The following is a 26,809-nucleotide window of genomic DNA, read 5'->3' on the forward strand; positions in this document are numbered from 1 at the left end:
ATCACATGTACACAGGGTGGTGACTAAGGGTGGTGGCGTGCTGTCCTTAATCAGTCATGACACTGAGTATAAAAGTTGGAAGGTAATGGTACAGAACTTCATGATGCTGCTCAGGTTGCATTTGGAGTATTGTGTTCAATTTTTGTCACCATACTTATAGAAAATATGTTATTAAACAAGAAAGAGCACAGATTTACAAGGATGTTGCTAAGACTTCAGGACTGAGTTGCAGGGAGAGATTAGGCAGGCTAGGACTTTATTCTTTCAAGTGTATGGGACGGAGGTGTAATCTTATTGAAGTGTGTAAAATCACAAAGAGCATAGATAGAGTAAGCACACTCAGTCTTTTTCCTGTAAGTGGGTAGTCAAGAACTAGAGGTTATATGTATGAGGTGAAAGGGGAGAGATTCAACAGGAGCTTGAGGAATTTCTTTTTAAGACAAAGGTTGGTGTATGCAGTATGTTCAATGAGCTGCCAGAGATGGATTGGTGCAGATACAATAACAACTCTGTGAGGATATGGACAAGTACATGGAAAGGTTTAAGATATTATGGGGCAAACACTGGCGAATGGGCCTAGCTTGGATGGGGCATCTTGGTTGGATGAAATAGCCTGTTTCTAAGCAGTACAACTCTGAGTCTATAATTCAAATAGTATGCCCAAGGAGATCCTGCTTCAAAGGGAGCAGTTGGTGGGGGCGGGGGGGAAGCTTTTGAAATTGTTGGGTGGGATGGAGGGAGAATGCAGTAAAGTGCTGCTGATGCCAGAAAAAAATGACATGTCCGTGGTGACAGCATGGACAGCAGAGATTGTGGTATATCAAAACTAATGCAGACGGCATCCAAATCCCAGTATGCTCACAAGACCTTTGTTCACATAGATGGGTTTGGGGTAGAATATGCTGGAGAAGTTCAAGCAATAAAAGGTTTAATGAGAAATGTACATCTCATTTCTCATCGTCATAGGCACCACAGCATAGAAATGGACCATAATTTTAGGACAGGTTTGAAACTGTAAGGTTGAGATGAAGACTAAACTGTAAGGGATCGGGAGCAGAAGAAAGATGTTGTGGCATTGAACAGAGACATGGATATGACCAAACCAATTGAGGGATTGAAATTGTAACTTTTAGTAGCCATAACTTGAATACGCATACTGAAAGGAAGTTAATGCATGTGCAGGCTTGCTCATGTTGGGATGTTAGCAGGGCTTCTATGATGTGGCATTAGGAGAATACTGGCTTTAGTGTTCCTGGTGAAATTATCTCCAAATAACTCACAGGTGCATTTAATCCCCTCAGCTCGCATGGGTGGACCTAATGTCTGGATGATATGCCAATTAGTAATGGAACACAATTTCAATTTGTTTTAGTCTAGATGTTACATAGTGAACAGTTCTTGTTCTAGTGAACCTGGCAAGCCAAACTGGAGCGTGGGAAGGGGGTCCCTGACAAACTACTGGGAAGTGCAGCAAGTGGAATTTCAGTGAGTGCAGGGTCTGGGGTTCTGGTGCTTGCTAAGGTTGTAATGGCAAACAGTATCTACTGAGTCAGATGGCAAACCATCTGGATTTCTGCAGTATTGTGTCATGGATTATTGGAGTTGGACAGAATAGATTATACAGCAGAGAAACAGGCCCTTCAGCCCATTATGTCTAGGCTGACAATCATGCCTTTCTATACTAAATCCATCGCTTGCATTAGTTATATACCCTGCCCTGTTGATTCAAGTACCTGTCCAAATGCTTCTTAAAGGCATTACCATTTCTGCGTCCACCACCTTCTATGGCATTTCATTTCCAGATACCAACGACTATTTCTGTAAAAATATTACCTGTCAGATCCCCTTTAAACCTTTTTTCCTCTCACAACCCTATGCCCTCTATCTTAAGATTCCCCTACCATGCAAAACAAACTTCGGTTGCCTACCCCATCTCTACTTCTCATAATTTGATACGTATATCTTCACCATTTCACCCTCCTTTGCTCTAGGAAAATCGGACAGCCTATTCAGTCCCTCCTTATGACATCCAATCCAGGCAGCATGTTCACTGTGCATGTTCTGCCCTGATTTAACTTCCTAAAATGACTCACTTTGCATTTGTCTGTTATATTTTGACTGTCATTCCTTTTCCCACTTCACCAATGTAATAATCTAAGGTAATCTTCTTCACTGTCTACTATACCACCAATTTCAGTATAATTTGCAAAACTTACAAACTACATTTCATCCAGTTATTTTATATGACAAACAACCATGGACCCAGCACTCATTCCAGTGGTACACAATGGTCATCGGCCTCCAGTCTGAGAAATCAAACCTCCACTACCATACTCTGCCCTGAACCACTAAGTCATTTTTGTATCTCATTGTCTAGCTCACTGGGAACCTCATATCTGATCACATCTGACATTAGTTTTTTTTCTTTTCTTTGAGCCAATCTTCAGTATTCCTCATCAATCAGGGATCCCTAGTACCGTTTATCCTTCCCTTTCCCTCTGAAAGGAGGCACAGTTAGCACAACTCTATTACAGCTCGTGGCATGAAAATTCGGAGTTCAATCCCAGTGTTCTCCATAAGGAGTCTGTAACTCCTCCCCATGGAAAGTGTGGGTTTTCCCTCCCACAATCCAAAGATGTACTGGGTAGTTTAATTGGTCATTGTAAATTATCCCACGATTAGGTTAGGGTTTAATCAGATCAGGGTTGTTGGAGCTTGCTGGCAATGCTCCCTCTGATTTGCAATGGCCACTGAGCGCAGAAATCCTGTGCTGTGCAATTTTTTGCCCAGTGACAACAACACGTGCGCACTGAATAATTTCTTCAATAAAACGGTATAAATAAGACCATTCTAAAACCTGAAAATTAATCATTGCAAACTCCACGTTGACAACACTGTCTGCATCAGAAACCGGAAAAGGAAATGTGGTTTTGTACGATGGTGAAATATGCTTAATGTGCCAATGAGGTAGAGGGTGACAACCATAAGTTTTGGTTCTCAGCCCCCTACATTTCACTTTTAAAAGTCTCCAGCTTGTTAGGTATCCTGTTACCTGCAAATCTCACCTCCCAATGAATGTTTCAGAGTTCCTGTGTAATGCCATCAATATTTTGAACCTTACCTTGATGACCAGTCCTCTTTTTTTTCCCATAGCTATGTTGAAGCTAATGGAATTATGGTCACTGGTCCCAAAGTGCTCCCCACTGACACCTCAGTCAATTAAAACATAGAACGTACAAAATCTACAGCACATTACAGGCCCTTCGGCCCACAGTGTTGTGCCAACCGTATAACCTACTCTAGAAGCAGCCTAGAATTTTCCCACTACATAGCTCTCTATTTTTCTCAGCTCCATGTACCTGCTTGACAATTTGTTGGCATGTCTCTAATATTTCCCATTTTTCTACTGACCATAGGGAGGCTGATTGTATAACCCTAGCAAAGTGATCACTCCTCTCTTATTGCTACCCCTGTGGCCTAATTGGATGATCCCTGCAGGAGATCCTACTAAAAACTATTGTATTGGTAATGCAACTTGTCTAGCCTTATTTTCTAAGAGGATGATGAATGTATCTCCCTTTCTATTTGGATCTTCAGAAGCATGCCTCTTCCAAAAACTTCCCTGGACACACCAAACAAATTCTGTCTCATGTAATTCCTTGTCACTAATGCATTCCTCATCAATGTTCCAATCACTGTTCGGACCCTATTATACCAAAATTTATCTTTTATTTCTATACATAGTTTCTCCATATATTTCTACTGACAATTTGGGAACTAATAGTTTAATGGCAGTTTTTTAAAGTCAAGTCGCTTTTTATTGTCACTTCGACCATAATCTGCTGGTACAGTACACAGTAAAAATGAAACAACGTTCCTCCAGGACAATGGTGCTACACGAAACAACACAAAACTACACCAGACTATGTGAGACAACTCGAGGCTATACTAGACTATGTAAAACAACACAAAAACTACACGAGACTACAGACCTACACAGAACTACATAAAGTGCACGAAACAGTGCAGGGCAGTACAATAATTAATAAATAAATAATAAATAAGACAATAGGCACAGTAGAGGACAAATTTCAATAAAATAATAAATGATGTAGATGTCAGTCTAGACTCTGGGTATTGAGGTGTCTGATGGCTTGGGGGAAGAAACTGTTGCACAGTCTGGTCGTGAGAGCCCGAATGCTTCGGTACCTTTTGCCAAATAGCAGGAGGGAGAAGAGTTTGTGTGAGGAGTGCATGGGGTCCGTCACAATGCTGTTAGCTTTGCGGGTGCAGTGTGTGGTGTAAATGTCTGTAATGATGGGAAGAGAGACCCCAATGATCTTCTCAGCTGACCTCACTATCCACTGCAGAGTCTTGCGATCTGAGGCGATGCAATTTTTAAGTTCCACCCTTATGGCCTTTCTGGAGCTTTCCTCTGGATATTCTAAGTACTGCTTTTGTGTTCTCCCTAATCGATGATACAGATTTTCCCTCCTCTCTTACCTCCACCTCTGGCACCCCATGCCACTGAACTGCCCAGTCCTACCTATCTGCTCAGTTTTACATTACAAGAGTAATGTATTGTTGGAATTAATGGTATGTTTTTAATCATTTCTCACTCAATAGAATTTGTTGTTTTAAACACAAGCTAGCCAATACCATTCTGTGCCGTGTATGAGATGCCAAGTAAGATAATCAAATATTTCAGGAAATGTTTCAGGATGAACACATATGTGGATTAGAAGAAAGTCAGTGTCCACCAATTAATTAGATAAAGTGAGCAGAGTCTTTAAAGGATGTGTTTTAAGAGCCAACAATATCTGGGAGCACAGCATAAACTGGCGTTAAGTATTTGTGTCCAGGGAATTACAGAGATGTCAATGAAATATTTGCAAATGTAGACATAAGAAATTTGATGCAGATGATTGCAAGGCTTTATAAATGGAAAGCAAAGATAGAAATATTCTTAATACATAGCATCAACTTGAGTAATTTTGATGGTGAAAGAGAACCATGAAGAGCTTAGGAGGAGACAACGGCACCTAACTATGACTCCTTTACCTGTATCTTCGGAAACAGCTCTATTTCTATCTTTAATATCTCTTTTTTTCCCCTTTCAGGGTTCTTTTGAAGACCCTGACCTGGAGTTACACACTGACTACGGTTCTTTGCGGGAATGGGACCCGCTCTCGGGGTCGCACGATTGGCCGTTATTCGATAAGCAAAGGATGCAGCCTGGGAGATCAGCGCGCCTGCGGAGTTCTGGGATCTCATAGCTCTGAAGATGGGTGGACCGAAGTTCGGTGCCTCTGCAGGAGTTCAGTGTGTCATGGGAAACGGAAGAACAAAAGCAGCACGCTGGCTGCCGGCTGTGTGCCCAGAGACCTGAGTTCTTTGGGCACAGATTTCAGAAACAGTGACGCAATGGATTTTTATCATCGGAAATCAGCCAGTTGTTTATGTCTCCGCTCTCACTGTAAAACGGAGACACCTCTTTTCCCCTTATTAGGGAGAGAGAGAACCTGTAGTATGTCGAATTACCGGGTGATCCAGTGGTCTTTGGGGTACTAAAAGTCTGTTTCTTTATTGATGCTTCGCTGCACGTTTGCGTGGTCGGTGAGGGCTGCCAATGCGCTTTTTGCTGGTGGGGAGGGGGATCATTGCTTTGCTGCTGCTTATGTGTGTGTGGGGGGGTGGTTTACATGTGGTTTGGGGTTCTAGCATTTCACTGTCATTCATTCTTTGGGGCACTCCTCTGTTTTCGAGAATGGTTGCGAAGAAGAAGAATTTCAGGATGTATATTGTATACATTTCTCTGACATTAAATGTACCTTAGAAATCTCTGAATGATTCACACAATGCTGAGCTGCAGTGAGCAAATCACTGCATTATCAGTGTTCCTGAAAATGCGACTCGATTCTGTGCACAGACACCCAGTGAAAAGTCTAAGCTCTTACAACCTGAGAATTGTTCAGTTATATCCTGACAACAAAAAGTAGGACCACTTCGAACTAGTTAATCACTACTCAACTAGTTTACTCTCAGTCATGAGCCAAAGGTTTGCAGTATTGTTGACAAGCTGCACTTACTAATAATCTGCTTTCATGGGAACCTGAGCTCAGTACAGCCTTGTTTCTTGGAAAAAGGAGTTGAATTCCAGGGGCACACTGACCCCAAAACTGACTGTGGCTTTGTTTCTCTCCCCTTCTTTCTGTTTTGTGGATTAAAACTTACTTGACGTTCACAATTTCTCAGCTTTGGCAAAAGATCCTCACGCTGAAATATTAACTGTTTCGCCTCAGATGCTGCTTGAGCTGATGAGTCACTTTCTGCTTTATTTTGGATATCTATAATCTGTAGTTTTTCCATCAACTAGATAGTGTGTTTTTGAATTAAGTCCAGACCTACACACTGAAACTACACAGTTAAATGAGGCAGCCTAGGATGCAAGCCACATATTGAAACCATGTGACAAAGCTTATAGATAGAAACTGGACGTTTCTAACAAAATGTGAACATGCTTTTACATTTAAAAACATTAAATTACTGCTATTCTTTACTGCAGCAGATTGATAAGTAAAGAATTATGTGTATTATGCCTCTTGATGTGGTCTATCTCAGAGTTTTGGCCCTAATTAAAAAGAGCAATAGGGGCATTGAGTGGATAGGAATCTGAGGTCAGCAGCACAGAGATCTAGCTGAATTTAGTTTTAGTGTGTCATTGCGGTTTCTTGTTTCAGTTGAGTAGGGAGGGAACAAAGTACGAGAGTGGAGCATGGTATTTATATTTCTCTTCTAAATCTTCTGACAAAATGTATCACTTCACATTTCTCAGCATTAACTTTCACCTCCATCTATAAACTCAGTCCAACTATTTTCCATAACAACATATATCAGTTGTAGCTACAGAAATTGTGCTCTACTCCCAGGTTGGAATGATGAATATGTAAAAAAAAACACTGCTTCTGGTGTTAGCCCTATGACAACCATGCAATCAGATTCAAATCAACTTTCAACCTGCAGTATAGAGCCATGGAATATGAATCACAACAAAAACACGAAGTGCTGGCAGAACTCAGCAGGTCAGACAGCATCTATGGGAGGAGGTAGTGACGATGTTTCCGGCCGAAACCCTTCATCAGAATCACAACAACCTTATTTTAAAATGTTACCATGTCTTGAGACTGTCCAGAACAATAGATTTAATACTAATTCTAAATATCACTCTCTTGGTTAGTTGATGTGGGCTTAGAGAGAATTCGATATCACTGACACTGGACAGTCCCATCAGTAACAATCCAGGCCAGGGAAGAGTCCATACATCATGCATAAAAGGAATACCACAATGCAACTTGCAAGCTCAGATAATCAGCCATGATGCAACATTAAAGAGTAACACAAAAGGCCTTGGAATAGAAACTAAAGAAATCCAGACTAAAGCCTCTTGGGTCCGTGTTGAAGGTTCGAATCCAACTTTGTACCATTTATAAAGTGGTACAGATTCTGTGCATACACACTTCACTGAATTTGCCATGATAACGATTTTCAATGACAGTAATTTTGGTGGAGTCAATTCTGAGTGCTTCCTGTCCTAACAGTTTTTTTTTCAGCCGATCACTCTCTCAGAGACCAATCATATGTTCAATAAGAACCAAATGACACAGTGTATCAATACAAATTCTCACAAATTATTCCAATAGTAACTGACTGTGCTAAATACAGCATAATTGACTGACCATGTCTACCAGGCCATTGACTGTTTACAACTTATGGGAGGACAGTGACATAATTGTGGAGGCCCTTTTATTGATGCTTGCTTCATCATTAACCACTGTATAAGTTCCCAAAGACTGTAAGAAGGCTAATGTTGTACCATTGTTCAAGAAAGGTAGCAAGGAAAGACCAGGAAACTACAGTCTGATGCCAGCGACCCTGATGTCAGCTGTAGGGAAGTTACTGGAGGGAATTCTGAGGGACAAAATCTACAATCACTTAGATGGTCAAGGCTTAATCAGGAATAGTCAACACAGTTTTGTGTGGCAGATCACATCCGACAAATCTTTTGGAGAGATAACTGAGGGAATAGATGAATGCCAGTGGTGGATATCGAGCTTTAATAAGGCTTTGACAAGTTTCCAAGTGGCAGGCTGATCTGGTGGGTTATACAAAATGTGACTTAGGGGAAGCTATCGAGGAAGATTCAGAATTGGCTCAATGAAAGAACACAGAACAGGCCGTCTGGCACAATGTTGAGCTGACTTTTTAACCTACTCCAAGACCCTTCCCTCTCACAGAGCCCTCCATTATTTTTTTCATTCATGTGCCTATCTATTCTACTTCTAACATCACTCCTCAATAGAAAGCAGAGGTGATGGTTGGACCTTGAGTCTCTAACTGGAGGCTTGTGATTGGTGGGTGCCCCAGGTCAGTGTTAGGATCTTGAGTTTCTCATTAATTATGTAAAAGAGATGAATATGATTATACACAGCGTGATGAGCAAGCTTGCTGATGATACTAAATTGTTGATTGTGAAGAAAGCTACAATGATTTGCAGTGAGATCTTCATTAATTAGGGAGATGGGCTGATAAATGGCAAGTGGATTTCAACGTGGGCAAGTGTAAAGTGATGTATTTTGGACAGTTAATTCTAGGATAAGGTTTATACAGTGAATGGCAAGGCACCGGTGAGTGTTCTGGAGCAGGACACCAGGCAGTACAAGTACAGATTTTGCTGAAAATGGCTTTGCAATTAGACAGGTTGAGGAAGAAAGCACTTGGTATGCTGGCCTTTGTGAGTCAAAGCATCAAGTATTTGAAGGAGAATAGTACACTCCGTGTACAACAGTCTCCAGAGAATGAATGACTGTTGTGCGTGAAAATCTCTGGAGATCAGCAGTTTCTAAGATACTCATATGGACAATCATTCCACGTCAGTCACTTCGATCAAATTTCTTCCCTATTCTGATGTTTGGTTTGAAAAACTGAAACTCTTGACCATTCTGCATGCTTTTGTGCATTGAGTTTCTGCAACATAACTAGCTGGTTAGATATTTGCATTAACAAGCAGGTGTACAGGTGTACCTAATAAAGTGGCCACTGAGAGTACACTCATTAATATGAATCATTGGTGAGTCAATGGTTGGAGCATTTTATGCTATTTTCACTGCTGTAGGAAAGACATCGTCAAGCTGGATAGACTGCAGGATGCTGCCTGCTTCAGAGTACTTCAGCTACAGGGAGACTCTCTTGTTGCTGGTATTCCCTTGAGTTCAGGAGAATGGAGGGTGACCTCAGAATTTTGTGAAAATCATGAGGGGCGTGGATAGGGTGGCCTGTCATAAAACTAGAGGACACAGATGGGAGAGATTTTAAAAAGACCTGTGAGATATACTTTTTTTTTTACATGGAGGTAGTGAGTATCTGTAATGAGCTAACATAGACCATAAGACAAAGGAGCAGAATTAGGCTATTTGGTTCATCAGGTCTGCTCCAACATTCCATCGTGGCTGAGTTATTGTACTTTTAACTCATTTCCATTTTCCTGCCTGCTCCCCACAACCTTTGACACCTTTATTAATCAACCTCCACTTTATATATACACCCAATGACTTGGCTTCCACAGACATCTCTGGCAATGCATTCTACAGATTTACCACTCTCTGGCAAAACAAAATCAAATTCACTTGTATTCTGAAGCTGTAGTCTTCCTCACTACAGGAAACAACGTCCCCACGTCCACTTTATCTAAACCAGTGATTCCCAAAGTGGATGATATACCCCGTACCACCACCAGGGGCTGGTGGAGTTTTTAAGGGGAAAAATAAAGATAAAGCAGGTGCTGGGGGGGGGGGGGGAGATTTGGTAGCAAAGGAGGCAGCTGAGGGATTACAGGCTTAATTTAAGAAACAGCCTACAGTATTTTATATTTAGTGCCTCATAATTGATTACAATGAAGATGCAATCACCTCGTCCCTTGGTAACAAACCATTCTCTTAGACTTTGCTCAAAGAGTGTTATCATTGTTGAAAAGCAATGAGACCCTTCTGTATTTGGCATATTATGAGAAATTTGGACTGAAGAAATAGTGATATTTTCAGACTTGCCATTCACTACTGTAGAGTACAGTGTTAGTGTGATTCCCACACTCTAATCTGTTCCTATGTCATGGTCTTAACTCAACATGTCAGGCAGCATCTATGAAGGGATCTGCTGTTAGGTTGGCAGAGTGAAGCATCACACATATAAAACCACGACTACTCTGAAGATACATAGTGTCTTGGGCTGAGGCCTTCATCAGGACTGGAAAGGAAGTGAATAGCCAGAATAAGGGTGGGCTAAGGAAAGTATATGTGATAGGGGAGTGGGAAGGTGGGTAAGGGGGCAACAAATAGCCTCTTCTCTAATCTCCTCTGAATTCATATTCCTGCTCAAAACTAACTATTTCCATCTACACCCTTGTCGTAACCTTGATGCCCCTTCCAGTTCTATAAGTGCACCCCTTCCTCACTGTCCCATTTCTCAGCCCACAATGGCCAGACCATGCTCAAGGCAGTCAGAGCTTTGTGGTCACTTCCTGCATCAGCCCCACAGATGCACTCATCTTATTCAACTCTTTGGCTTCCAACATTGCTGCTGTGGCCAGTACATATGATAAAAAAAGCAGAAACTAAAGCGGGTCTCACGAGAGTGATCATGAGGAACACCAATGGTCAGAAGTGTGAGGAGGCTTTCCACTGAAGACAGAGGCAAGCTGAAGTACACCAGGTTTTGTTTCCTGCTACTGAGTTCATTGCAAAACACATTACCCCATTTTGTAAAATTCAGAAAAAGCGAACTATAAGTGTGTTTGGTTAATATTTAATTTCAGTTCAGAATGGAGCACCAGCACATATTAGGAGTTGTACGGTCTACATAATTCCACACATAAGCTGGTGGAGATTTCTTGCTACTGTTTGGTTGTCAGTGCAAAGCATCTCACATATAAAACCACAATCACTTTGCAGACATATAGCGTGCTGGCTCTGGGCTTAAATGAAGACCCACAATTTGACAAATACAGTCACATTAACAAAAAGGTGTGAATCATCACATTTCGTTATTTGTAAATCTTTTTTATGTTTGATCACATTGCACAGGATACAATTTTACTCATGTTTACCCAAATGCTTAACCCTGTATTCTGTTTGCTGTTTAGGTACCCAGCCTTTTGCGTCATCAACAGAGATCTCATCTAACAACGGACTTCTGCAACTTGTGCAGCTGCAGTTGTTTGTGAGCACGTTAGTGGCATCTGCAAAAGCAAAAATAAAGCAGAAAGAAACTCAGATTTGGATTTTGTTTGTTATCTTTTCTGCATCTGTTGTTGCCCTGCAGCCAGATCAGTCTCCCTGTTGATCAGTCCTGTTGAGTTAATTAATTCTACTTCCCGGTTCTCTAATACCCTCCAATGAGAACTGAGGAACTTCGACCTGGAATGAAAATCTCCAACAAACAATCAATCTGCCCATGCCAGCTCAAAACAGCGCAGACCCTTCCTGCCCTACCACATCATCTCTCTGTGGAATTGCAAGTGCACCTGTTTAATATTATCACACACTAGAACTGCAGTGCACTTAAATATTACATACTAAATACAGGGAAATTAATCACTAAACTATGATCTCAGTTCCAACAGTGAGTCTTCTTAAACAAAAAGCTAGACGAGATTTTAAATGGCCACATTTGCAAAAGCCATTCAATATTTTACTTCAAATTCTGTAGGATTCCAAATACATGGTACAAGCTCTCTGCACATGATCACACCTTTCTGTGGTCCATTTTTCATATCCTAACCAACACCTATTCACACTCGCCTAGTAACCTTCCTGGTACATCCCACTGATAGAGGTACATTCCATCAATAGGGGCATTTCTGGCTACTTCAATATTTATAAGGGAATTCTGAAATGTAATGAAAGACTTGCATTGTTTTGACATCCCATGACCTTAGGTCATCCAGAAGTACTTCATAGCCGATTAAATAATGAGAGAGAATCCACAAGGTTTGGAATGTGTTCTGGCCTCAGCGAAACAAAAACCCCTGGTAACGGCTATTGTCTCTTGGAGACGGAATTGTGTATTGAGTACTGTACTATTCATTGAAGCCCCTCAGGGGACAACCAGAGTGGGCTGGTTGAGGGATTGCATCATCCCAACCTGATTGACATCTGAGACCCCGTGAGTAAGGATAAAAGAGGGTCTGGGGAACAACCCCTTTAGACGCACCAGGAGAAACGCCAGAAATCCTGTGACAGCATTTAATAGCGAAAGCCGGTGGGGACTCGTGTGTGTCCTTCCCTTGCCTGGGATTGGTGGGCTCACCACGGAAGAACGGCTTAGCTAAAGGAGAGGCCACAAGTGAACGGCCACACCAACGAGACTCCGACGGATCGAAATCATAAAAGGAATCGGCAAGTTTTTCTCCAAATCTCTCTCTCTCTCTCCAACCATTGCAAACCCAGCGGTCCCCAAAGGCTGCAGCCTGAACGAACTGAGTGAACTTTATATTTCCATCGGACAATACATAATCCCCTAGACAACGATAGAGCGTATTTCTTATTGATTATTATTATACCCGCACTTTTAGATTTAGTATTGACCACGTATATTATCTGTATATTTGCATTGATATTATTTTTGTGTATTTTTACTAATAAATACTGTTAAAAATAGTATCATCAGACTTCAATGGACCTCTCTATCTTTGCTGGTAAGTGACCCAGTTACGGGGTTTGTAACAAAGTGGGGGTCTCGTCTTGAGATTTGATACCAAATTGGAGGGCCAGTGAATCGGACTTTTAAGTCCAAACGTGGGTCTGGTTGCGCGGGTAACCAGACGGGAAACCAGCAAAGATGGACGTTGATGAATTTATAGAAAACCCAATTCTGGAGGCGCTAGAGGCTGCCACAAAGTTGGACTTGATAAATATTGCAAAAGGACTAAATCTCGCAGAGGTGAGGTTGTCGATGAAAAAGCGGGAAGTGCGGAGGGCCATAACTCAGTATTATATTGTGAAGAATGTGTTTTCGGCTGAGGTATTGGAAAATATCCCTGACAAGGTACCAGCTAGTGGGACGGCTCAGTTAGAGTTGGAGAAATTAAGGTTGGAACATGAAATTAAGTTAAAGCAGCTGGAAGCAGCCGAAAGGGAAAAAGAAAGAGCCAAAAAGCAATGGGAGCATGAGCTCCAGCTAAAGGAGTTAGAGGTGAAAAGGGAGAAGGAAAGAGCCGAGAAGCAGAGGGAGCATGAAATTCAGTTAAAACAGCTGGAAGCAGCTGAAAAGGAGAAGGAAGGGGCCGAGAAAGAGAAGGAGAGAGCCGAGAAGGAGAGGGAGTATGAGGAGAAGGAGAAACAGAGGCAACATGACTTGGACATGGAGAAGTTAAGGCAAGAGCGAAGAGCTCAAGGGTCAGACCGAGAGGAGCGGTTTAATGTTAGTCGGGAGTTTAGGTTAGTACCTCCGTTTGAGGAGACGGATGTTGATAGTTATTTCTTGCATTTTGAAAAGGTGGCAGTGAGTCAGAAGTGGCCCAAAGAGCAGTGGGTGGCGTTGTTACAAAGTGTGTTAAAAGGGAAGGCACAACGGGCATATGCGGCATTGTCCATGGAGGAGGAGGAGTCTGAGAATTATGAGAAAGTAAAGGAGGCCATTCTTCGGACCTATGAATTGGTACCTGAAGCCTATAGACAAAAGTTCAGAAATTTAAAGAAAGGGTGGAATCAGACGAATGCAGAGTTTGCCTATGAGAAGGGTGTGCTCTTGGATCGCTGGTGTGCAGCAGAATTGGTGGAAGAAGATTTTTGGCAACTCAGGGAGTTAATTCTGATTGAGGAATTTAAAGGTTGTGTTTCGGATGATATCCGGATGTATTTGAATGAGAAGCGGAATAAGTCCATATCCGAATTTGCTAGGTTCGCAGATGAATATGCCCTAACCCACAAGACAAAGTTTTCCTCGAATAAAAGTTACCAGAGAGACCGTGGGAACTGTAGAGATAGCCCGCCGGCTGAGGCAGAGATCCCGCCGGGAGCTAGTGGTAAAATTAAGGAGGAGGAAAGGCAAGACAGCAGGAGAGGTCCTGGCTTGACCTGTTTTAATTGTGGAAAGGTGGGTCATATTGCATCTAAGTGCCTTACTCCGAGGAAGGAGATAGGAAAAGGGAGAGCAGCAGTTCCTACAGGATGTATTGTGGTGATCAGTAAATCGACGAGAAAGCCCCAGGTAGACAGAATATGAGAAGGGTCTGAGAAATGTGTTTCAGAAGGAACCGTGTCTGTGAAAGAGGGAGACATACCAGTTCCAGTGCGGATCAGGAGAGACACGGGAGCTGAACTGTCATTGATTCGCAGTACGGTACTAGATTTTGGTCCTCAGACTGGAGAGGTAGCTTTGAGAGGCATAGGAAAAGGGACAGAAGCGGTGCCCTTGCATAGGATCATTATAAATTGTGAGCTGGTATCTGGACCAGTTGAAATAGGGGTGTGATCCAAATTCCCGAGAACTGACGTAGACCTCCTTCTGGGTAACGATTTAGCTGGTGGTGACGTTTGGTCGGCCATGGAGCTGATGAGCCAGCCTGTAAGTGTTGAGGACCCGCCCCTAGGTTCCAAGATCTATCCCGCATGCGCAACCACTCGCAGCATGTCGAGAAAGGCAGCTGAGAACGAGACCAGTTTAAATCCGGCCAGTATCGATTTGGCCGAGACGTTTTTACCGACCTTGTACCAAGAGGAGTTAGAGGGTGGAAAAACAGAGAATAGGAAAGTGAAGGAGAGTAAGGGAGAGGAGGTAGTCCTGCCCTTAGCCAGGAGGAAATTTATAGAGGCATGGAGTAAAGATGAGAAACAAATAAGGCTGCTAAAAGGTCCAGGGTTGGACATGGATGATCTGTCTGGTTTGGCAGAACTGTCTGAAGAAGTTGAAGATTCTAAAGGTGTTCCCGATAATGAAATGAGGGCAGTCCTAGATGAAAAGGATGCCATTACCTTGAAAAAGTCAGCTGGGTTGGCAGATGAGGTTGTTTCAGCCCGCAGGGTTGAGTTTACTCCGGAAGGGAGTTGCCCAGAGAGTAACTGGGAGGATCAGGGGAATTTAGAATTTGAAAAGGGTACGGGTATTGAAAGCCTGAAAGAGGCAGATGTCCCATTTGAGTGTGTTCAAGATGTGGATGCACGTGGTACTGAACCTATTATTGAACTCAGAAAAAGTCTGAGTTATTTGATTCAGTTGAAAAGGAATGCAGTCCTTGTGGGTTAGATGGACTTGGTTCAGTGAAGAAAGGGTTAACGGTACTAGTGGGAAGTGAGAATTCCCAGTTGTTTGTGTTCAAAAGTGTGTTAAAAGTTAGTGAAGAGATAAAAGGTGGTGAGGTGAATATTATTATTGAAGGAAAAGGGAAAAGCATAGTTCCTAAATTGAATGAAGAAAATTTAAAGTCTGGATTGATGTCAGAAGCAGCAACCAGGCTACAGAGACAATGGCTTGATAACACGGTGCCTGCGAATCAATTATAGGTTGATTTGGAATGTAAAGATGCCCCACACGCTATTGTTATTCAAGAGAGTGCTGTGAAGAGGCAGAATTTGAAATGCTGTTTGGACAAAGAGGGATCGCTTGCAGATTTTAAACTGAAAATTAATAGCATGAAGGGTCCTGAAGATAAAACTAACAACTTGCTTAAAATTAAAGAATTGTGTGGAAATTCGGGAAATGGTCTAAGTTTGGAACACATTGTTGATAAAATAACTCCTATGAAAGGAGTATGCGAAAGCCTATTCCACACTGGTATACAAGTTAACCACGTGGGAGTTAACTGGAAAAGAGGCGAGGGTTGACGGGATGCCATTTTAAATAACAGGATCCGGTTTTAAAGGATTTCGATAAAGCATATGAATAATAAAGACAACCCCCATGGAAGATTGACTGTTAAGTTTGAAAGTAAAACAAAGATTAGTATTTGCATGAACTTCTGTAGTATACACGTAAGCTAAGATCACAACTCTTTAGTTTTTGTTTGCTGAAGAAAAGGAATAAACAAAATAGGTGGTTATTAAATTGGAGTCTGATGCTACAAGAATTTATTAAGGTACAAGATGTTAAGATATTAAAGGAAGTGACAATGTAATCGCTAACTGTTTAGATGCTGAATTGAATGTATAACTGTATTACTCTGTAGTGAAAAAAAAACTCTTTTGTATTGTGTTAGATTCTGAAATCCTGTAAGACTCTGTATTAATTCATTTTTATGGTAAAAATCTTAGAAAGAAGGGGGTGTTACGAATGTCCCACAACTCTGAGGGGCCGAAGGGCACTAAGTTGCCCCCTCCTTTTAGAGAATCGCAAGATTGCTATTAATTCGGGTCTGGGACCCAGGAAATGAGAGAGGATCCACAAGGTTTGGAATGTGTCCTGGCCTCAGCAAAACAAAAACCCCTGGTAACGGCCATTGTCTCTTGGAGACAGAATTGTGTATTGAGTACTGTACTATTCATTGAAGTCCCTCAGGGGACGACCAGAGTGGGCTGGTTGAGGGATTGCATCATCCCAACCTGATTGACATCTGAGACCCAGTGAGTAAGGATAAAAGAGGGACTGGGGAACAACCCCTTTAGACGCACCAGGAGAAACGCTAGAAATCCCGTGACAGCGTTTAATAGCGAAAGCCGGTGGGGGCTCGTGTGCATCCTTCCCTTGCCTGGGATTGGCGGGCTCACCACGGAAGAACGGCTTAGCTAAAGGAGAGGCCACAAGTGAACGGCCACACCAACGAGACTCCGACGGATCGAAATCATAAAAGGAATCGGCAAGTTTTTCTCCAAATCTCTCTCTCTCTCCAACCATTGCAAACCCAGCGGTCCCCAAAGGCTGCAGCCTGCACGAACTGAGTGAACTTTATATTTCCATCGGACAATACATTATCCCCTAGACAACGATAGAGCGTATTTCTTATTGATTATTATAATACCCGCACTTTTAGATTTAGTATTGACGACGTATATTATCTGTATATTTGCATTGATATTAATTTTGTGTATTTTTACTAATAAATACTGTTAAAAATAGTACCATCAGACTTCAACGGACTTCTCTATCTTTGCTGGTAAGTGACCCAGTTACGGGGTTCGTAACAACAGAAAACTATTTGTCCAAAGTCCTAGTCAAAAAGGAGGTGGTAAATTGGATTAGACATTGGCTTCACAAAAGAAGGCAGAGAGTGGTAGTAGACGGCTGCCTTATGTTATGATTAGGTTGCCTTATGTTACGCCCTGTGTTATGATTAGGGGTGTTCTGCATGGATTGGTGATGGATTTGTTGTTTGTCATCTGTATCAGTAAACTGGACATTAATGTGGCAAACCGGATCAGCAGATGTGTGGGTGACACCAAGATTAGGGTGTAGATGCAAGGGGAGGCTACAAAACTTTGCAGTGTGATCTGCACCAGCTGGGAGAATGGGCTAAGAAAAAATTGGAGATGGAATTTAATGCAGACATGTGTGAGGTGTTGCACTTTGCGAGGACTAACCAGCGTAAAACTTACACAGTGAGCATAGAGGAACTTGGAAGAACAAAGTGATCTGGGAGTACAGATGTATATTTCCTTGGAAACTGCATCACAGGTAGATAGGGTTGTAAAGGGATCTTTGGTACAATGGCCTTCGTAAATTAGTGCACTGAGTACAGGAGTTGGGAAGTTATACTGAAGTTGTATAAGATGTGGTAAAACCAGATTTGGAGTATTTTGTACAGTTCTGCTCACTTACCTGCAGGCAAGATTCCAATAAGATTAAAAGGGTACAGAGAAAACTGATAAGGACTCTGAGTACCTGAGTAACAGGATATAACTATATAATAATTACAGCATGGAAACAGACCATCTCGGCCCTTCTAGTCCGTGCCGAATGCTTACTCTCACCTAGTCCCAACTACCTGCACTCAGCCCATAACCCCCCATTCCTTTCATGTCCATATACCTATCCAATTTTACTTTAAATGACAATACCGAACCTGTCTCTACCACTTCTACTGGAAGCTTGTTCCACACAGCTACCACTCTCTGAGTAAAGAAATTCCCCCTTACGTTACCCTTAAACTTTTGCCCCCTAACTCTCAACTCATGTCCTCTTGTTTGAATCTCCCCTATAACAATAACAATTCAACATGGACTGGATGGGCTAAAGAACCTGTCTCTATGCTGTAATGTTCCTTGGCTTTATGTCTATTATTTGTTGTCAGAGTAATCAGGTGATAATAGAAACATAGAAAACCTACAGCACAATACAGGCCTTTTGGCCCACAAAGCTGTGCCGAACATGTCCTTACCTTAGAACTACCTAGGGTTACCCATAGCCCTCTATTTTTCTGAGCTCCATGTACCACTCCAGGAGTCTCTTAAAAAACCCTATCGTATCCACTTCCACCACCATTGTCGACAGCCCATTCCACGCACTCACCACTCTCTGCATAAAAATCTTACCCCTGACATCTCCTCTGTACCTACTTCCAAGCACCTTAAAACTGTGCCCTCTCGTGCTAGCCATTTCAGACCTGAGAAAAGCCTCTGACTATCCACACGATCAATGCCTCTCATCATCTTGTACACCTCTATCAGGTCACCTCTCACCCTCCTTCACTCCAAGGATAGCCAGGTTATTTTTATAAGACCATAAGACATAGGAGCAGAATTGCGCCATTTGGCTGATCGAATCTGCTCCACCATTCAATCATGGCTGATCCTTTTCTCCTTTCCTCAGCCATCTCCCTGTAACTTTTGATCCAATCAAGAACCGATCAAGCTCTTCCCCAATGACCTGGCCTCCACAGCTGCCAGTGGTAACAAATTCCACATATTCACCACCTTCTGGCTAAAGAAAATTCTCTGCATCTCGGCTTTAAATGAATATCCTGAGGCCAGTTCCCTCTTGTTCTAGGCTCCTCCACCATGGGAAACATCCTTTCCACATCTACTCTGCCTAGGCCTTTCAACATCCAAAAGGTTTCAATGAAATACCCCTTCATCCTTCTAAATTAGTATAGACCCATCAAACATTTCTTGTATAATAACCCTTTCATTCCCAGAATCATCCTTGTGAACCTTCTCTGAACCCTCTCCAATGCCAACACAACATTTCTAAAATGGCCAAAAACTGTTCGCAATAATCAAGGTGAGGCCTCACCAGTGCCTTATAAAGCCTCAGCATCACATCCCTGCTCTTGTATTCTAGACCTCTTGAAATGAATGATAACATTGCATTTGCCTTCTTCACCACTGACTCTATCTGCAAGTTAACGCTTGGGGTATTTTGCACAAGGATTCCCAAGTTCCTTTGCACCTCAGATTTTTGGATTTTCTCCCCATTTAGAAAAAAGTCTACATATTTATTTCTACAGCAATCCACCAATCTTGATATCATCTACAAACTTGGCAAAAAAGCCATCTATTCCATCAACTAAATCATTAATATACAGCACAAAAGCAGTCCAACACCGACCCCTGCGGAACAACACCAGTTATTTGAGGTGAACCAGGAAAGGATCCTTTATTCCGACTTGCTGCCTCCTACCAATCAACCAATGCTCTAACCATACTAGTAATTTTCCTGTAATACCACAGGCTCTTAATTTGATAAACAGCCTTATGTGTGGCACATTGTCAAAGGCCTTCTGAAAGTCCAAATATACAACATCCACTGAATCCCCTTTATCCTACATGCAATCTCCCCAAAGAATCCCAAAAGTTTTGTCAGGCAAGGTTTTCCCTTAAGGAAACCATGCTGACTTTGTCCTATTTTGTCCTCTGTCACCAACATCTGCCCAACCACTGAGGTCAGGCTAACAGATCTATAATTTCCTTTCCGCTCCCTTCCTCCTTTCTTAAAGTGTGGAGTGATATTTGCAATTTTCCGGTTCTCTGGCACTGTGCCAGAGTCCAATGATTTTTGAAAGATCATTACTAATGCCTCCTCAATCTCTACCACTACCTCTTTCATCTAGTATGAATGACTTATGTACCCTTAGGTCTTTCAGCTTTTTGAGCAGCTTCTCCATTGTAATAGTAACTGCACCCACTTCTCTTCCACCACACCCTTCAACATCTCACACACTGCTAGTGTCTTCCTCAGTGAAGACTAATGCAAGATATATTTAGTTCCTCTACCCTCTCCTTGTCCACCATTATTATTTCTCCGGTCTCATGTTCTAGCAGTCCTATATCCACTCTCACTTCTCTTTTATTTTTTTTACATATTTAAAAAAGCTTTAACTATCCACTTTGATCTTGTTTACTAGCTTGCTTTCATATTTCATCATTTCCCTTCTAATGATTCTTTCCAGCTTCTCTCTGTAGGGGTTAAAAAGCTTCCCAATAATTTTTGGTAGAACTCAGCAGGCTAGGCAGCATCTATAGGGAGAAGCGCTGTTGACGTTTCGGGCCGAGACCCTTCATCAGGTTTGTTGTAATTTTACTTTGTTGTATGCCCTCTCTTCTGCTTTTACAATAGCTTTGACTTCCCTTGTCAACCATGTTTCTACTATTTTGCCATTTGAGTATTTCTTTGTTTTTGGAATACATCTATCCTGCACCTTCCTCATTTCTCCCAGAAACTTATGCCATTGCTGCTCTGCTATCAACCCTGCCAGCATCTCCTTCCAATTTACTTTGGCCAACTCCTCTCTCACTGTAATTTCCCTTACTCTACTGAAATACTGCTACATCAGACCTTACTTTCTCTCTATCAAATTTCAAGTTGAACTCAATCATATTGTGATCACTGCCTCTTAAGGGTTCTTATTCCTTAAGCTCCCTAGTCACCTCCAGTTCATTACATAACCCTCAATCCAGTATAGCTGATCCCCTAGTAGGCTCAATGACAAATTACTCTAAAAAGCCATCTCATCCGATGGAGGTAAACTGTTCAGGACCATGTACATCTCATATCTTCGTCCAGCATTGTGGCTAGGAAGTGTTTATACTCCAAGGTTTAGCATCAGTCAGAGTGGTTTGTCACCCTGAATTTTCATGCTTATTCTCTGGAGTGAGAGTTGGTGAATCCACAAATCTCTGCTAACTCAAAGACAAGAATTTCTTCTTTTGAAAATGAACACCATTAAATAAAATGTCACTGACATAAACATATGGAGTAATGCCAATATTTGGAGTGCCCCAATCTGTATATGCAGAGTCCTAGGTAGTTTCCAGTGTTTACGCTGAAGCAGTGTCCTGTAATTAATTATATCTGAGGAGATCATCAAACATCCACTAACATTTATAGTGCCTTATCTTTGCAGATTTATTTAAGTGATTCATTTTGTGGAGGTTACTTAAAATTTAATTCCATGAAAGCTAGACAATAAAAAGCAGTGCTTTCTTAATGCGGTTTGTTTCGAGGTGAGGGCTAGCTGTTGGTAGAATGTATATAAATCATATCAACATCGGCATGTGCTGAATTGGGAAAGTAATATAATCCTTTCTTTAAAGGTTGATGTTTTCACAATAACCAGCCTTCAAAACTTCAAAGCAGTCCTCCTAATCAGAAAATATATCTATGGGTATATTTTTATTCTCCATTGATGATGACTATTTTCAAGATGCCATTGTCACATTCAAACTGAGATTAAGTTGAATTATAAAAGATTTTCTGTAAAAAATATAGAATTATAAAGAGTTTAAATACAGGAAACATGATCCAATCATAGGAACTAGAGAACCACAGATTTAAGACAGTTTTTAAAAAAACATAGAAGGGAGATTCCATACCAAATTGTTTTGATCTGGAAAGCACCACCTGAAAGTGTTGTGTCAGGTGATTCAATAGCGACTTAGAATAGGGAAATGGATACATATTTGGGGGGGGGGGTTAGAATGAAAAATTGCACTGAAGCTCTAAAAACAATCAATAAAGGAACAGCATGACAAATCTTCCACCATCATTACAGTTGACAAAGGTCTATTTGTTAAAGTAGGGGCTATCTTTTATAAAAGGTTCTTTACATTTTGCACTGATGTCATTTCATGTAGTCATGCTGTCATTTCTAAGCTTTCAGTAAGGATGGCTACATTTCTCTCTGTTTCTGTTTTATAGTTCTAGTCATTTTTATCCCAATATCAGAGAATGAGCGACATACAAGAGAAGACAATGCAGAAAAGAAAGGTTGCTGATGGTAAAGGCAGCGTTCTGAAGACCAGAGAGATCCTGGCTCATTGCAGATGAAAAGCAGAAGTGAAAACTGAATTAAGAGAGACAGATCAGATGAGGGAAAACAAATCGCTGACAACATAAATGTAAATTCAAATGTTCTACAGGGATATATTTACTATATGTTAAAATAGTATATCATTTGGAGTGGAGCCAAATTTGAGCTAAAAATGTGAACATATCCATTGGTAATGAGGGCAGTGATAAAGTGCAAAATGAATACTTGGCAATGTTGTGTATTTAATATTTAAGTCTTCTTTACTCAGAGAGTGGTAGCTGTGTGTAACAAGCTTCCAGTGTAAGTGGTAGAGGCAGGTTCGATATTGTCATTTAAAGTAAAATTGGATAGGTATATGGACAGGAAAGGTATGGAGGGTTATGGGCTGAGTGCAGGCCAGTGGGACTAGGTTGGTAAGTGTTCAGCACGGATTAGAAGGGCCGAGATGGCCTGTTCCTGTGCTGTAATTGTTATATGGTTATATGTTATATATGGTAATGTTTGAGTACTCTTGTGTGTATATATTTATTATGCATTCTCATTCATTTAAATAGTTAATTACAAATTATAGGTAAGGAAAGCAAATGTGATGTTAGCATTCACTTCAAGAGGATTAGAGGAAAGCAAGGATATAACGTTGAGACTTTATGAGACTGGTGAGGCCTCATTTGGAGTATTGTGAGCAGGTTCGAAAGGATGTGCTGAAACTGGAGACGGTTCAAAGGAGGTTCACAAAAATGATTCCAGGATAGAATTGCTTGTCATGAAGAGTGTTTGATGGCTCTGGGGCTGTATTCACTGAAATTCAGAAGAATGAGGAGTGACTTCATTGAAACCTATCAAATCATAAAGGGCCTTTTTCTGAATGTGGAGAGGATGTTTCCTATAGTCAAAGAGTCTAAGACCCAAGGACACAGCCTCAGAATAGAGGTGCATCCTTTTAGAATGAAGATGAGGAGGAATTTCTTAGCCAGAGAGTGGCAAATGCCTAGAGACCAAGTCTTTATGTACTGGTATATTTTAGGCAGAGGTTGATAGGTTTTATATTGGTCCGGGTATGAAGGGATACGGAGAGAAAGCAGGAGGTTGAGGCTGACAGGAAACTTGGATCAGCCGTGATGAAGTGGCAGAGCAGACTCAATGGGCCAAATGGCCTAATTCTGCTCCTATATCTTATATGTATAAATATGTGGATTACATATGTCATCACGCTGTCAGGTGATACATGTCTGCCTCACAAAGTTAGATCTGTATTTCGGTGTCCATTGAATTTGTTTAATGTTTTGAAGTTACAAAACATAATATTGGCGACTATTAAAACTAACATGAGATGGCTATCGACCTGGTAAAATGCAGGAAGACATTCGAACTAAAAAAAAAGCACAGTGAGACTACTGAGTGAAATAGCACCCCAGCCCATGTTCTTTAGAAGGGAAGAAAAGATTGAGTTTTTTTAAAAAAAACTCACAGGCTGATAAAGTGTGAGTACCAAGTGATAATAATCATAAAAAAGAGTAGAAATGGCTGATTACGTCAGAGAGATCGACACATTTGATTGCTCAATGGATAACTGGCTTATGTATACTGAGCTAACTCAACAACATTTTGAGGCAAACAGGCGATGAGAAGAAGTGCAAATTTTGCTGAATGCATTGGTTTAAAGGCATACAGTTGGCTTTGAAGTTTGACTGCTCCAACCAAACTAACAGAACAGAGAATTACTGATATTGTTAATGTAATACAGGAGCATTTAGAACCAAAGCCATTATTGATTGCAGAATACTTTAAGTTGTGGAAGTGGAATCAAAAAGGGGAGTCCACTTCAATGTATGTGACTGAATTGAAGAGACTGCTTGAACATTGTAAGTTTAGTATTGGGCTTAATGATACACTAAGAATGTTTAGTTTGTGGAAACGTTTTTTAAAAATTCAAGAATGGCTCCTAACTGAAGCACAATTTACATTCAAAAGAGCATTTGAAGTCGCTGTTTCATGAAAACCACAGACAGCTGAGTCGCAGTCGAGAATGAAAGTGAGCATGAATAAAATTGCAGTATCTAAACAGAACCCTGTCTGGCTAAACAAGCTGTATTACCATTGTGGCAGGAGCTCACATTCGCCAAACAAAGTCAGACTTGAAGGCAAAATGTGCAGAAAATGCAACAAAATAGGACATATGCAAAGAGCATGTTGCACAGCACCAGTGGTCCCAGCAGCCAAGAAGGAAGGCCTATCAGGATCTGTGGTGATTTTAAGGTCACCATCAATCCAGTACTGAAAGTAGATCAATACCCTCTGCCCAGGATAGAAGACATCTTTGCAAACCTTTCTGGAGGAAGGCACTTCAGCAAAGTGACCTTAGATGAAGCCTACCTGCAGATGGAGATGCAAGAAAAGTCCAAAGTGTTTCTCACTATAAACACTCACAAAGAGATTTATTGCTATAATGGGCTTATTTTTGGAGTAGCATTTGCACCTGCTGTCTGGCAGAAAGCTATGGACCAGGTGCTGTAAGGTTGCCCAGGCTCTCCGTGTTACCTGGATGACATCATTGTTACCGGTAAGGATGACAAGGAACATCTCCAAAAACTCGAGACAGTGTTAAAAAGATTAGAAGATTATAGGTTCAGAGCACGATGCGACAGATGTGAATTCTTTAAAGCAAGCTTCACTTACTGTGGTCACATGATTGACACACAAGGATTACACAAGTGTGCTGAGAACATTCAAGCAGCAATGGATGCCCCAGGGCCAAAGGATGTGTCACAGTTTCAGTCCTTTTTCGGATTTGTTAATTACTATTACAGGTTCCTGCCAAATCTGGCAACTGTGCTCCACCCCTTGAACTCATTACTACAGATCAGGAAGAATTGACAATGGGCAAAACAGTGTAAGGTGGCAAAGGAAATGGTGATGTCAGACACTGTACTCACACATTGTGATCCACATCAACGAAGGATGCCTGTGATGCCTGACCTTCTAGTACAAGTGCAGTCAGGTCACATGCTGAGTGATGGGAGTAGCCTTTGCATCACCTTCCTTTACTGTTGCAGAGAAAAATTACACACAGATTGACAGAAAGGCCTTGAGTCTGTTTGGGGTGTAAAACATTTCAACTAGTATTTGTATGGGAGAGATATTGATCATCAAACACCTGTGCTCATTTTGAATCCACAGAAGGGTGTTCCACAAACTGCAGTAGCAGAAATGCAGAGACGGGCTCTGTTTCTTGGAGGACATAATCACAAGATTGAATTCGAGGATGACTAATCACGGAAATGCTGATGGATTGTCCTGTTTACCCTTGGAAATAGAAGTACCAAAAAAATTACTAAAAAAGACACTTGCCTTGATGTATTCACACCAGCACAAATCGAAAGTCTCTCTGTTACAGCAGAGATGGTCCAAAGGGAAACATGAAAAGACACCACACTGTACCAGGTCTAGATGGCAACCCAAAATGGCATAAATTTGCAACCGTTTCCAGAATTTTACCAGCACCAAGATGAACTTACCCTTGAGGTTATAGTTGTGTATTTTATATTTAATATTTAAGTAATATTAAATACTTTTATGTGTGTGCATATATCTACATACATGAGATTAAATATTATTTTTCATTTAAATAATTAATTACAGGTTATATGTATAAATATCTGATTGAATACATCAGGCAAAATTTTCCCTTGAGGGAATAGGCTGACCACACCCCATTTTATCACATGCCTCCAAATACTCTGAGACCTCATCCTCAATAATCAACTCCAACATCTTCCCAAACACTGAGGTTAGACTAACTGGCGTATAATTTCCTTTCTTCTGCCTCACTCTCTTCTTGAAGAGTGGAGAGACAATTGCAGTTTTCCAGTCTTCTGAAAGGAACCATTCCAGAATCTAGTGATTCTTGAAAGATCATTACTAATGCCTCTACTTTCTTTTCAGCCACCTCTTTCAGAACTCTGGGGTGTACACCATCTTGTCCAGCTGACTTATCTACCCTCAGACCTTTTATCTCTCTAATTATGGGAACTTCACACACTTCATGCCCCCTGACACCTGGAACTTCCACCATGCTGCTAGTGTTTTCCACTCTTAAGACTGATGCAAACTACTTATTCAGTTAATCCACTATTTCATTATCTCCCATTACTACCTCTCCAGCATCATTTTCCAGTGGTCTACTCTCACCTCTGTTTTACATTTTATGTATCTGAAGAAACTTTCTGTATTCTCTTTAATGTTATTGACTAGCTTATTTTAATATTCCACCTTTACCTTCTTAACGACTTTTTTAGTTGTTTCTGTGGTTTTTAAAAGCTTCCCAATCCTCTAACTTCCCAGTAATCTTTGCCCTATTATATGCCCTCTCTTTGGCTTTTATGTTGGCTTTGACTTCTCTCTAGCCATGGTTTTGAATACTTTAGAATATTTCTTCCTCTTTGAGATGTATATATCTAGTGCCTTCTGAATTGCTTCCAGCCATTGCTGTTCAGCTGTCATCCCTGACGGTGTTCTTTTCCAATGAATACATACCAACTCCTCTCTCATGCCTCTGTAATTCCTTTAACTCCTCTCTGA

At 41.2% G+C, this 26,809-nt stretch overlaps 2 protein-coding genes across 4 annotated transcripts in view; both read right to left on the bottom strand.

The window, feature by feature from the left end:
* LOC140734552 (probable G-protein coupled receptor 174) overlaps window positions 1-26,809 on the bottom strand; it is a 245,617-nt gene that overhangs the window by 196,771 nt on the left and 22,037 nt on the right. The window lies entirely within an intron of this gene.
* LOC140734553 (probable G-protein coupled receptor 174) overlaps window positions 1-26,809 on the bottom strand; it is a 54,438-nt gene that overhangs the window by 4,853 nt on the left and 22,776 nt on the right. The window lies entirely within an intron of this gene.

The sequence above is a fragment of the Hemitrygon akajei genome, chromosome 10, assembly GCF_048418815.1.
Source record: "Hemitrygon akajei chromosome 10, sHemAka1.3, whole genome shotgun sequence".
In the NCBI taxonomy this organism is placed as follows: Eukaryota; Metazoa; Chordata; class Chondrichthyes; order Myliobatiformes; family Dasyatidae; genus Hemitrygon; species Hemitrygon akajei.